Below are 13,982 nucleotides of genomic sequence, written 5' to 3' on the forward strand. Positions count from 1 at the left end.
ACGGGCAAAGAGGGAATTCATGGAGCAGGTAACAGAGTAAAATGGGACTTTAGCACGGAAAGTACCCGGTTACAGAAATATTTTAAATAGCCTTGTTGATCCATTTAATAGTTAAGACATGCAGACCAGGAAAGTCCCAGGATTGGTCGTCAGTGTGTGCTGAGTCAGTTGATTTGAGGCAGGGCAGTGATTGGGTGCTATATTTGGCCTCAGTGTCCTTGGAATGTCACCAGTGCTTCTGCTCCTGATTGCCCTGCTGGAAGTGCCTGTGGGTAGATGACGGGAAAGATGTGATGGCGTTGGCTGTAACGCACCCCTATAGTAGACTAGCCTCACCATCAAAATGAAGAATCGCCAGTTGGGCCAAGTGCCAGAGGGTGACCTGCACTGATGATCATTTTTACCACAACATGTCACCAATGCCTTCAGGAGAGGTGAGGAGAGGAGAAAATCATAGAATCATACAAATTTACAGCATGGAAGGAGGCCATTTCGGCCCATCATGTCCGCACCGCCCGACAAAGAGCTATCCAGCCTAATCTCACTTTCTAGCTCTTGGTCCGTAGCCCTGCAGGTTACGGCATTTCAGGTGCACATCCAAGTACTTTTTAAATGTGGTGAGGGTTTCTGCCTCGAACACCCTTTCAGGCAGTGAGTTCCAGACCCGCACCCCCCTCTGGGTGAAGAATTCCCCTCAAATTCCCTCTAAACCTCCTACCACATACTTTAAATCTATGCCCCCTGGTTGTTGACCCCTCTGCTAAGGGAAATAGATCCTTCCTATCCACTCTAATTGGGCCCCTCATAACTTTATACACCTCAATCAGGTCTCCCCTCAGCCTCCTCTGTTCCAAAGAAAACAACCCCAGCCTATCCAATCTTTCCTCATAGCTAAAATTCTCCAGTCCAGGCAACATCCTCGTAACTCTCCTATGTATACTCTCGAATGCAATCACATCTTTCCTGTAAGAGAATTGGCAATAAAAAGGGAGGAGAAAGGAAAGCAGCTCATAAATATCGCAGGCTCGATCCAGATGAGGAAAATCTTTCAGCCCATCCTGCTTCATTCATCCAGATCATCATAGGCAGTCCCTCGAAATTGAGGAAGTCTTGCTTCCACTCTAAAAGTGAGTTCTCAGGTGGCTGAACAGCCCAATTCAGAAATTACAGTCTCTGTCACAGGTGGGACAGACAGTGGTTGAAGGAAAGGGCAGGTAGGGAGGCTGGTTTTCTGCACGCTCCTTCCGCTGTCTGCGTTTGGTTTCTGCATGCTCTCGGCGACGAGACTCAAGGTGCTCAGCGCCCTCCCGGATGCTCTTCCTGCACTTAGGGCGGTCTTGGGCCAGGGATTCCCAAGTGCCAGTGGGAATGTTGCACTTTAATCAAGGAGGCTTTGAGGGTGTCCACTAAGGGGTACAGTTGACATGATCTTCACCGCGCGACAACTACAAGAGAAATGCAGGGAACAGGGAGTGCTGCACGGTTGGAAGTTCCATCTTTCAGGTGAGACATTAAACCGAGGCTCTCTAAGGGGACGTAAAAGATCTCATGATACTATTCGAAAAAAGAGCAGGGTAGTTCTCCTGGTGTCCATAACTAAAACTGCCTATTTCCACCTCTGTAACATTGCCCATCTCGCCCCTACCTCAGCTTATCCGCTGCTGAAACCCTCATCCATGCCTTTGTTATCTCTAGACTTGACTGCTCCAATGCACTCCTGGCTGGCCTTCCACATTCTACACTTTGTAAACTTGAGGTCAGCCAAAACTCGGCAGCCCATGTCCTAACTCACATCATGTCCCACTCACCCATCACCCCTGTGCTCGCTGACCTACATTAGCTCCCGGTTAAGCAACGCCTTGATTTCAAAATGCTCATCCTTGTTTACAAATCCCTCCATGGCCTCGCCCCTCCCTATCTCTGTAATCTCTTTTAGCCTCACAACCTCCGAGATGTCTGCGCTCTTCAAATTCTGCTCTCTTGAGCATCCCTGATTATAATCCGGGACATGGCCTTCTTTGACCTCACAAAGGCCTTTGATATTGTCAACCGCTATGGAGCGTCCCCCTCCGTTTCGGCTGCCCCCAAAGTTTTGTCACCATCCTCCGCCTGCTCCACAACAACATGCAAGCCGCAAACCTGACCAACAGATCTACCACAGACTCAATCCACATCCGGACCGGGGTCAAGCAGGGCTGCTTCATTGCGCCAACACTCTTCTCGATCTTCCTCGTTGCAATACTCCATCTCACGCTCAACAAGCTCCCGCTGGAGTAGAACTAAACTGTCGAATCAGTGGAAACCTGTTCAACCTTCGTGGCCTTCAGGCTAGATCCAAGGTCGTCAAAACATATAAGTCATTAATAAATACGGTGAATAGTTGAGGCCCCAACATAGAACCCTGTGGGACACTGCTGGTCACATTAGAGAACCTGCCAATTAGAGAACCAATTAGAGAAACTACTAATTATTCTATTAATACAGCTCAATAGCTTGTTAACTTTAGGTACAGTTTCCCTACATTGGTCATGAACCTTCAGTGATCTGTACACGGTAACACCAAGATCTGTTTCTCTCTCAACCTCTCTCAAAATGGTTCATTGCAAATGATACATATATTCTGTGTTTGCCCGACCAACATGCATAACACTACATTTAATTAAATGAATAAAGACTTTGAAGAGTAGCAAGCCTAGGACCGATCCTTGGCGGACACCATTAGTAATAGCTGAAGGCACGGCCACCAATGGTTGAGTGATTATAATCAGGGATGCTCACGAGAGCAGAATTTGAAGAGCGCAGACATCTCGGAGGTTGTGAGGCTAAAAGAGATTACAGAGATAGGGAGGGGCGAGGCCATGGAGGGATTTGTAAACAAGGATGAGCATTTTGAAATCGAGGCGTTGCTTAACCGGGAGCTAATGTAGGTCGGCAAGCACAGGGGTGATGGGTGAGTGGGACATGATGTGAGTTAGGACATGGGCTGCCGAGTTTTGGCTGACCTCAAGTTTACAAAGTGTAGAATGTGGAAGGCCAGCCAGGAGTGCGTTGGAGTAGTCAAGTCTAGAGATAACAAAGGCATGTATGAGGGTTTCAGCAGCGGATAAGCTGAGGTAGGGGCGAGATGGGCAATGTTACAGAGGTGGAAATAGGCAGTTTTAGTTATGGACATCAGGAGAACTACCTTGCTCTTTTTTCGAATAGTATCATGAGATCTTTTACGTCCCCTTAGAGAGCCTCGGTTCAATGTCTCACCTGAAAGATGGAACTTCCAACCGTGCAGCACTCCCTTAGCCCTGCACTGGAGTGCCAGCCTAGATGATGTGCTCAAGTCTCTGGAATGGGTCTTGAAACCATGACCCTCTGGCTCAGAGGTGAGAATGCTAGTAGTGAGTCAGAGCTCAGTGGTATGTCCCAAGGTGCTTCACAGGAGTATAATCACAAAAAATTGACACCATGCCAGAGAAGTAGATAGTAGGACTGGTGACAAAAAGTTTGGTCAAAGAGTTTGGTCAAAGTTTTAGGAGTATCTTAAATGAGGAGAGAGAGGTAGAGAAGCAGAGAGGTTTGGGGAGGGAATTCCAGAGCTTAGGTTCTAGCTGGTTTGGCTGAGATAGGGAACTTGGTGATCACTGGAGGAGATACGCTTCTTACCGCTCAAGGTTGCTGCTCCAGCCACTGCAGTAGCTTATAAACTACGTTCAGTAGCAACTCTTCTTCCCTTTTTTATTAATTGGCACGAGTTGATTTGATCCTAAGCCATGTACTAAATGGAACCATTTGCACATGGAGCCTGTAAATGTTTAAAAGTTTATTTGATAGGTGACAAGAAGGCAGCTTGATAACAAAATAATTTCACAATAGATATGTCAGAGAACTGTAACACTGGGTCACGGGCAAAGAGGGAATTCATGGAGCAGGTAACAGAGCAAAATGGGACTTTAGCACGGAAAGTACCCGATTACAGAAATATTTTAAATAACCTTGTCGATCCATTTAATAGTTAAGACATGTAGACCAGGAATGTCCCAGAATTGGTCGTCAGTGTGTGCTGAGTCAGTTGATTTGAGGCAGGGCAGTGATTGGGTGCTATATTTGGCCTCAGTGTCCTTGGAATGTCACCAGTGCTTCTGCTCCTGATTGCCCTGCTGGAAGTGCCTGTGGGTAGATGACGGGAAAGATGTGATGGCGTTGGCTGTAACGCACCCCTATAGTAGACTAGCCTCACCATCAAAATGAAGAATCGCCAGTTGGGCCAAGTGCCAGAGGGTGACCTGCACTGATGATCATTTTTACCACAACATGTCATCAATGCCTCCAGGAGAGGTGAGGAGAGGAGAAAATCATAGAATCATACAAATTTACAGCACGGAAGGAGGCCATTTCGGCCCATCGTGTCCGCACCGGCCGACAAAAAGCTATCCAGCCTAATCTCACTTTCTAGCTCTTGGTTTGTTGCCCTGCAGGTTACGGCATTTCAGGTGCACATCCAAGTACTTTTTAAATGTGGTGAGGGTTTCTGCCTCGAACACCCTTTCAGGCAGTGAGTTCCAGACCTCCACCTCCCTCTGGGTGAAGAATTCCCCTCAAATTCCCTCTAAACCTCCTACCACATACTTTAAATCTATGCCCCCTGGTTGTTGACCCCTCTGCTAAGGGAAATAGATCCTTCCTATCCACTCGAACTGGGCCCCTCATAACTTTATACACCTCAATCAGGTCTCCCCTCAGCCTCCTCTGTTCCAAAGAAAACAACCCCAGCCTATCCAATCTTTCCTCATAGCTAAAATTCTCCAGTCCAGGCGACATCCTCGTAACTCTCCTCTGTATATTCTCGAATGCAATCACATCTTTCCTGTAAGAGAAATGGCAATAAAAAGGGAGGTGAAAGGAAGGCAGCTCATAAATATCGCAGGCTCGATCCAGATGAGGAAAATCCTTCAGCCCATCCTGCTTCATTCATCCAGATCATCATCATAGGCTTCCCTCGAAATTGAGGAAGACTTACTTCCACTCTAAAAGTGAGTTCTCAGGTGGCTGAATAGCCCAATTCAGGAAGTACAGTCTCTGTCACAGGTGGGACAGACAGTGGTTGAGGGAAAGGGTGGGTGGGACTGGTTTGCCGCACGCTCTTTCCGCTGCCTGCGCTTGATTTCTGCATGCTCTCGCCGACAAGACTTGAGGTGCTCAGCACCCTCCCAGATGCTCTCCCTCCACTTTGGGCGGTCTTTGGCCAGGGACTCCCAGGTGTCAGTGGGAATGTTGCACTTTATCAGGGAGGCCTTGAAACGTTTCCTCTGCCCGCCTTTGGCTCGCTTGCCGTGTAGGAGATCCGAGTAGAGCATTTGCTTTGGGATTTGTGTCGGGCATGAGAACAATGTGGCCCGCCCAACGGAGCTGGACGAGTGTGGTCAGTGCTTCAATGCTTCGCTGCGCCCATCATGGCATCTAACTATTTCATAATGATTTCAGGACTATTGCTTCCACTACCCCATCCAAACTCCGTGGGTGTACCAGTCTTAATAGGAAGAGATTCCTGACATCGGTCCTATGATTGCTCATTTGCCACACCCAAATTACCATTCCAGTTAAAACCAGTTCATTCAGCGGAGACCTGGGATGTAACCCCCGCATGTTTAAATAACACTGGTGCTCCCCATTCAGACTTTTCTATCATAAGACTTCTATAAGGTCACCTTTCAGTCACATCCTTCAAGGTCAAAAGCCTGACTTTCTCCAGTCTTTCCTCATATCTCAGCTCCTGATGGTGGAGATCAATCCAATTGTTCTTCTCTGCACCACCTCCAAAGAGGTGATCTCTCTTCGCATTATTACAAAGTTCATGTTCCACAGCTGGTTACTACTATCATAAGCTGGTTAAAAGCTACGTTATGAACAATAGCACTCTCGCCTCTGAGTCAGCAGGTCATGGGTTCAAGTCCCACTCGAGGGACTTGAGCACATAAATCTAGGCTGACACTCAACCTAGAATTATCAGGAGGACTGCTTTGTCAGTTGAAGTAAAGGTTACAGCTGCACTTTCATTCTATGGATCTGGATCATTTCAAGCTACAACTGGGGATGTGTGTGCCATCTCTCAACATGCAACACATGTCTCCATTCGCCAGGTCACGGCTGCACTGTATGCGCATAGGAATGGCTTCATAAAGTTCCCCATGACCGCCCAAGCAATCTATAACAGGGCTGTGGGCTTCGCCAGGATTGCTGGCTTCCCAAAGATACAGGGCTGCATTGATTGAACCCACATTGCCTTGCGAGCAACTTTGAAGTATTCCAAGATGTACAGGAACAGAAAAGGCTTCCACCCCATTAATGTGCAGCTCATGTCTGAGAACATGCATCATATCATGTCAGTCGATGCAAGATACCCTGGCAGCACCCATGATGCGTTCATCCTATGTGACAGCGTTATATCTGCCATGTTTCAGCAGCAGCCAGAAGGGCAGAGCTGGCTACTGGGAGACAAAGGGTACGGCCTCGCCACCTGGCTCATGACGCCCCTACGCGTAACATGGACGGAAGCTGACCATCAATACTGTCATATGTGTATATACTATGCTGGTACCACTAGAGGGTGCAACTGTGGGAGGCCCAGGCAGGAGCTGTTTAAAAGGCTGGTCACCACGCTGTGAAGCACTCTGCAGTTACAATAAAGAGACTAAGGTCACAGCAGTTCAAGCACAGCACTAGGCCTCGTGGAGTTATTCTACAGATAAGTAGAGACATATTAAATACAACATATCGCACATTGCGACGCGCAGCATCATAGGGCTCAATCTTGGCCAGGAGTTGCTACGTTTTTTTTGGAGTAACTTGATTTTTCTGGCGTATCTTAAAAATCCCCATTTTGCACATTCAATTTGCGCCAGTGTAAGTGAGTTAGTTACGATTTTTTTTAGTTTAGTTTAGTTTTTCTCAAAACGGGGCGTTACCAGCCACCTACGCCAGTTTTGGCCATTTAGGCCACTTTGGCCAGCTAATAGTTATTCCAAATCTACTTAGGCCAGCTTATGTGGCCACTTCAGAAAACCCTTGAAGAGAGTTAAGAAATCGGCGCAGGTAGGTACGTCGGAGGCCATTCGGCCTGGGATAGGGGCGGGAAGGGAAGCAGAGAGGTTCTGCACCTAAAACACCAAGACTTACAAACCACTAAACAAAGCACAAAAAGTAATAAGCATTCAATAACAAATAAAATCTGAAAACTTGGCTCGGGAAGGCAGCGGGCTGGCCGGTGCAGGGGGTCACTCGGCCTGGGATAGGGGCGGGACGACCAGGAGGCCACTTGGCCAGGGCTAGGGGCGGGAGCGATCGACATCGGAGCGCACACAGCGGCTGCAGGAATTGTCGCTATGCTCCTTTAATCACATGTAAGCATTCTCGGAAAAGATGGTAGAAACATTTGAATAACAACATGGCCTTGTGCTCCACATCAGGATTTACCTTTCTAACATAAATTGATTTTGTAAGCCAAACATAGACGTTCAAAACTCATTTTCCACCATCTACTCCTCCTGTTCCTATTTTGGCGTGACTGCACATGCATGGACATCGTGACCTGACTCCAATGCGCATATGCAGACGTCCCGGCACTGTTTTCAGCGCAGGATGCTGGCTCCATCCCTGACTCGACTGGCTATGCTGCGCGATGACCTGGGAGAGGCCGGACAGCGGCCAAAGTGGGGAGGAATTTTTTTGGCACACTTCTGAACGGAGGAAAGAGGCGCATCTCCGGTAAGTGCGCCGAAAAAAGGGGTGGGCCAAAATTGAGCCCATTGAGAGGACCATTGGCATATGAAACAACGTTTACAATGCCTGGACCATTCTGGAGGCTACTTGCTGTACTCCCCTGAGATTGTCAGTCAGTTCACTGTTGTGTGCTGCATGCTGCATAACTTAGCCATCACGAGGCAGCAACACCTGGTAGCGGAAGACCCACCTGCGGTGAGAATGGCTGATGATAATGATGTGGAAGATGCAGGTGACGAGCAGGAGGAGGAGGAGGAGGACGACGAGGATGAGGAAGCCATGCAAGTGACTGAGGCCGGAGCACGACAGCGGAAGAGGGCGGGCCATCATGCCCCTTTAACAATTGCTCGAGCCTAGCGCCAGCAGCTCATCCGTGAATGCTGTACTGATGCCTGAGGGCTCAGCGACAAATATGCCACATGGACATGTTTACTGTTTGGAGCTGTTCCGTAATATTGTGTTGTGTTAATGGAACATGATTCAGTTTTAATGTAAAATATATTTTATTCAAAAGTTTACAATGTACTTAACTTAACTTTAATAAAATTATTCTTGTATCAAACTTTATTTTAATATATATCACTCTTTAAGATCACTTATAAAACAGGCAGCAGGTTGATTTGAAGGACCACGATGAATTTGCAGGACTTACCCTCTCCCTCGAGTGTGGGCCCAGCTTGTGCAGTACTGATTGCTTCTCTCCAGGCAGCACCCATCAAAGCAGCGACCCTGTCCTCCAAGGGTGACAGTGGGTGCAGATTTGCCGGGCCTCCTCCTGTTCGAGTTCTTTCCTTTTTATTATGTGCCACCTTCCTCTGCAAAGATGAAAATGTAACTTTTTAGAGAGGGTGTCTTTCTGTTGGGTGGGACATATACAGCTGGTCACATTTACAATTGCAATTGCAATTCCATTGAATAAATGAAAATATTACTTACACTAACTACTTGACCAAGGTCCTGCCATTTCTTTTTGCACTGGCCTCAGATCTCGGGGTGGTCACCACTGCACAGTAATCTTCTGCAACTTGGTTCCAGCGTTTTTTCATTTCTTTGGGTGGAACTTTTATGTGACCTCTGCTGGTGTCCAGCTCCTGCCATCTGCCCTCAAACACAGTAACTAGTGCCTCTGCTTCATCCTATAAGAAATTCTTGGTCCTTGCACCGCCTTGCATCTTGTATTACTCCAATGATCTCTTCCAGCACTCAACGTTCTCACACACACAACTGACTCTTTAAAAATGGCCGATAACCAAATCCGAGCTGTACTGAGCATGCCGTCCATTGGAACGACATCAAAAATGTAACTTTTTTTCCCGCGCATGCGCAGAAGGTGCAGCTTTGATTTTCGGCGCAGACACGCTGCACGGCACCAAATTCGAATTATAGATCGGGGAAACTTTGGCGAAATACTTCTGACGCATTTCTGGCCTAGAAAAACCGATGTAACTCTGGCAATACACCAGAAAATGGCCTTGGGGAAAATTGAGCTCTAAATCTTTAATGCCGCTATGATGTTTCTCCTGGGTTGTTCACAGCAGTGTCTGGGAGATAAATCTTTAATTCCGGGAGACTCCAAGAAAATCCAGGTAACCTACTTGACACTTGAGAGTTTAACTGGAATCACAGTTCAGCTGCCTCTATAGAGACCACCCAGATTTAATTTCCACTGCATTGCAGTACCAGCCTGGACTATGTACTCAATTCACCGAGTGGGGCTTGAACCCTCAGCCTTCTGACTCAAGGACAAGAGTACTATAGGGAAAAATGAGATGGTAATGGAACATGTTAAGAAATATTACCAACTCATTTTTGCCCATCATCCCTTTTGTCTCTCTAATCTCTCCTGCCTTCCCTTTTGTTCTTTCCTCCCCTCCCCCTTTCCCTGCACCTGCACTTCTTTAACAATCTGTTACATCTCAAACTTTTCCAGTTCTGACAAAGGGTCACAGACCCGAAACGTTAACTCTGTTTCTCTCCACAGATGCTGCCTGACCCGCTGAGATTTCCAGCATTTTCTGTTTTTATTTCAGATTCCAACACCCGCAGTATTTTGCTTTTGTATAGTATCCCATGATTTTACTGCATTTTTGCAGTTTATTTATTCAAGTTCATTTTCGAAGTTTGTGAAGTAATTACATGGATATTGTTTGTGGGGTTATATTTGAAATTGTGTGTACCCAGGATAGTAATTGGGAAGGATTTCCTGACAGGACAATGGGAAGATTGATAAATAGTCAAATGTGGAGGAGGGAAATGCTCTGGTTGCTGTAATGTATTTGCTTCATGGGTTCTTTGCTACAGAATTCATAGCAACACATTGCTATTAAGAACTAGTTGGTTTATTAGCAAAGGTTTAACAATCACACTACACATTACCAGTTCATCCACCAGGCTCACAACCACCTGCCTCATCGTGGATTCCACGAACCCAACTGGCTGGGGTTTTATTGAGTCTTGTGAACATCATGTGACTGGCTAAGCCACTTACAACTCAATAGCTCCACCAACCTGTGAGCATCCTCACCGGTGCATACATTACAGTCGCTATGAGTAGCATTGAGAAAGAGCGTGTTTGTGATGTCACTGAAGGAGGGACAAGGTTTTACTGCCAGTGCGGACCCTCACTGTCGAGAGCACCTCACTGAATCAAGGCTACAGTTTCATCTCCAAACTACACCGATGCCTAGCGTGCCTCCGCACTGACAATAGACTCTTACAATTTCAGCTCTTTTGCACCCAACAGATTTCTTCCCTTTGCCAGTGTGAATAATCCAGATACAAGCCGCACACTGCCATATCAGTAATACCGCGGTTCGATCTATTTTGGTAAAACACTGTTTACTGTCCTTATTTTATTTCGAAGCAGCACTTTCAACTCTCTCATAGCATGGGTGTCGAATTTCACTTGGCTCCATTGTCACAGTGATGAGACTCATCGTCATAGGCAGTCCCCCGAAGACTTGCTTCCACTCTAAAAGTGAGTTCTTAGGTGACTGAACAGTCCAATACAGGAATTACAGTCTCTGTCACAGGTGGGACACGAAGTGATTGAAGGAAAGGGTGGGTGGGGAGTCTGGTTTGCCACAAGCTCCTTCCGCTGCATGCGCTTAGTTTCTACATGCTCTCGGCCACGAGACTCGAAGTGCTCAGTCCTTCCCGATACTCTTTATCCACTTAGGGCGGTCTCTGGCCAGGAACTCCCAGGTGTTGGTGGGGATGTTGCATTTTACCAAGGAGGCTTTGAGGGTGTCCTTGAAATGTTTCCTCTGCCCACCTGGAGCTCCCATGCCATGTAGGAGTTCTGAATAGAGCACTTACTTTGGGAGTCTTGTATCAGGCATGCAAACAACGTGGCCCGCCCAACGGAGCTGGTCGAATGTAGTCAGTGCTTCGATGCTGGGGATGTTGGCCTGTTCGAGGATGCTAATGTTAGTGCGTCTGTCCTCCCAGGGAATTTGCAGGATCTTGCGGAGACATCGTCAGTGGTATTTCTCCAGCGATTTGAGGTGTCTATTGTATATGATCCACTCTGAGCCATACAGGAGGGCGGGTATCGCTACAGCCCTGTAGACCATAAGCTTGGTGGCAGATTTAAGGGCCTGATCTTCGAACACTCTCTTTCTCAGGCGGCCGAAGTTTGCGCTGGCGCACTGGAGACAGTGTTAAACCCCATCGTCGATGTCTGCACTTGCTGATAATAGGCTCGCGAGGTATGGAAAGTGGTCCATGTTGTCCAGGGCCGTGCTGTGGATCTTGATAACTGGGGGAGGCTGTGCTGTGTATCGGGGTGAAGTTGGCAGAGGACCTTTGTCTTATGGATGTTTAGTGTAAAGCCCATGCTTTTGTATGCCTCAGTGAAGATGTTGACTATGACTTGGAGTTCAGCCTCTGAATGTGTGCAGTCGCAAGCATCATCCGTGTACTGTAGTTCGACGACAGAGGTTGGGACTGTTAAGTATGAAGAAAGAGTCTGACTAGATACTGTGAGCTCAAAGTAAAGTGTGACAGTCTTTTATTGCAGGTCTCCAGAGTGCCTCTCCAACCTGTGAGGCCTTCTTAAATACCTGTGCTCCAAAGGGGATTATGGGATCCCTTGGGACTCCAGGGGATGAGCCCTCTGGTGGCTGTACAGGGTATATACAAGTTTACATATATAACAACACTCTCCCCCCAAAGTCAACAGTGCAACTATTTACAAGATGAGTCGATCTGGGGTCCTTCTTGCCCTGGTTGATCGTCTCGGTGAGAATGCCGGTATTGGTGAATCATCTATTGGACCCTCGCTGGGCTGCTGGTGTGTTGAGTCCTGTTGGGCTGCTTCGGGTAATGGGTTCTGCTTCATGGCCAACCACGGTGTGTATGTTGGGGGGTCAAAGAAGGTAGGGTCCAAGGTGGGTTGCTCAGGATAGTCTGTGAATCTGAGTTTGATTTGGTCCAGGTGTTTCCGGTGAATGAGTCCATTTGAAAGTTTGACCCAAAACACCCTGCTCCCCTCTTTGGCCATGACAGTGCCGGGGAGCCACTTGGGACCTTGTCCATAATTCAATACAAATGCAGGATCATTGATTTCAATCTCGTGTTTGCGCTATCATGATATGTATTTTGTTGAGGCCGCCTGCTCTCTACCTGTTCATGTAGATCAGGGTGAACTAACGAGAGCCTTGTCTTAAGTGCTCTTTTCATGAGCAGTTCAGCAGGTCGGATCCCAGTGAGCGAGTGAGGTCTCGTGCGGTAGCTAAGCAGGACTCGGGATAGGCGAGTCTGCAGTGAGCCTTCCGTTACCCTCTTCAGGCCCTGCTTGATGGTTTGTACTGCTCTCTCTGCCTGACCAGTGGATGCTGGTTTGAACGGGGCAGATGTAACATATTTGATCCCATTATGGGTCATGAATTCTTTGAACTCAGCACTGGTAAAAAATGGACCATTGTTGCTCACAAGGACATCAGGTAGTCGGTGCGTGGCAAACATGGCCCGCAGTCTTTCAGTAGTGGCAGCAGACGTGCTTGCTGACATTATATCACATTCAATCCATTTGGAGTACGCGTCTACAACCACAAGGAACACTTTACCCAAGAACGGGCCTGCATAGTCAACGTGTACCCTAGACCATGGTTTGGAGGGCCAAGACCATAAACTTAGTGGCGCCTCCCTGGGTACATTGCTTAACTGCGAGCATGTATTACATCTGTGCATGCAGGACTCTAAGTCCGCATCGATCCCGGGCCACCACACGTGGGATCTGGCTATCGCTTTCATCATTACGATGCCTGGGTGAGTACTGTGGAGGCCACTGATGAAGGTGTCTCTGCCCTTCTTGGGAACCACTACCCGATTTCCCCACAGAAGGCAGTCTGCCTGTATAGATATTTCACCTTTGCGCCGCTGGAACGGTTTTATGTCTTCCTGCATTTCCACTGGGACACTAGACCAGCTCCCGTGAAGCACACAGTTTTTAACTAGGGACAGTAAGGGGTCCTGGCTCGTCCAGGTTCTAATCTGTCAGGCTGTGACGGTGATTGCTCACTCTCAAATGCTTCCATAACCATGACTAGATCTGCGGGCTGCGCCATTTCCACCCTCATGGTGGGCAATGGCAGCCTACTGAGAGCACCGGCACAGTTTTCTGTGCCTGGCCTGTGGCGGATGGCGTAGTTGTATGCGGACAACGTGAGCACCCATCTCGCTTCTCGGCCTTTTGGCTAAGATCATGCGTAACTGACCTGACAGGGGAGTAACCACCATAACCCCAAGGTGATTCTCCCTGGATCAGGAAGGTATATGCTTGCGTTTTTGGAAATAGGAGGTGGGTGGGATGGCTTGACCCATCCACCTCCACGGAGGTGTGTGGGGGACCTGACCCATCCACCTCCATGGCACGAACCTGGTATTGCAGTACTTCCAGGAACGGTGCAGTGGCTCTCGGCCTTTTGGCTAAGAGCATTGGCGCAGAGTGATCCTTGATGTGTGCAAGGTGACCTCTGGCGTTTGTGATTTGACAAAGAATTGGAACGATTGGCTACGAATTTCAAAAAAAAACGTGAGCGCCCATCTCTGGATGTGGGCCTATGCATTAGTATTTATCCCCTTACTCTCGGAAAACAGGGATATCAGTGGCTTATGGTCAGTTTCCAATTCAAATTTTATCCCAAACAGGTATTGATGCATTTTCTTTACCCCATAGAAACACTCTAACACTTCTTTTTCAATCATGCTGT

The 13,982-nt window shown here is 47.7% G+C and overlaps 1 pseudogene; it reads left to right on the plus strand.

Annotated features, from left to right (window-relative positions):
- The first annotated feature begins 13,446 nt into the window (after nucleotides 1–13,446).
- On the plus strand, nucleotides 13,447–13,685 carry LOC139226038 (U2 spliceosomal RNA; annotated as a pseudogene).
- Nucleotides 13,686–13,982: the final 297 nt, after the last annotated feature.

This window comes from Pristiophorus japonicus, chromosome 15 (assembly GCF_044704955.1).
Source record: "Pristiophorus japonicus isolate sPriJap1 chromosome 15, sPriJap1.hap1, whole genome shotgun sequence".
NCBI lineage: Eukaryota > Metazoa > Chordata > Chondrichthyes > Pristiophoridae > Pristiophorus > Pristiophorus japonicus.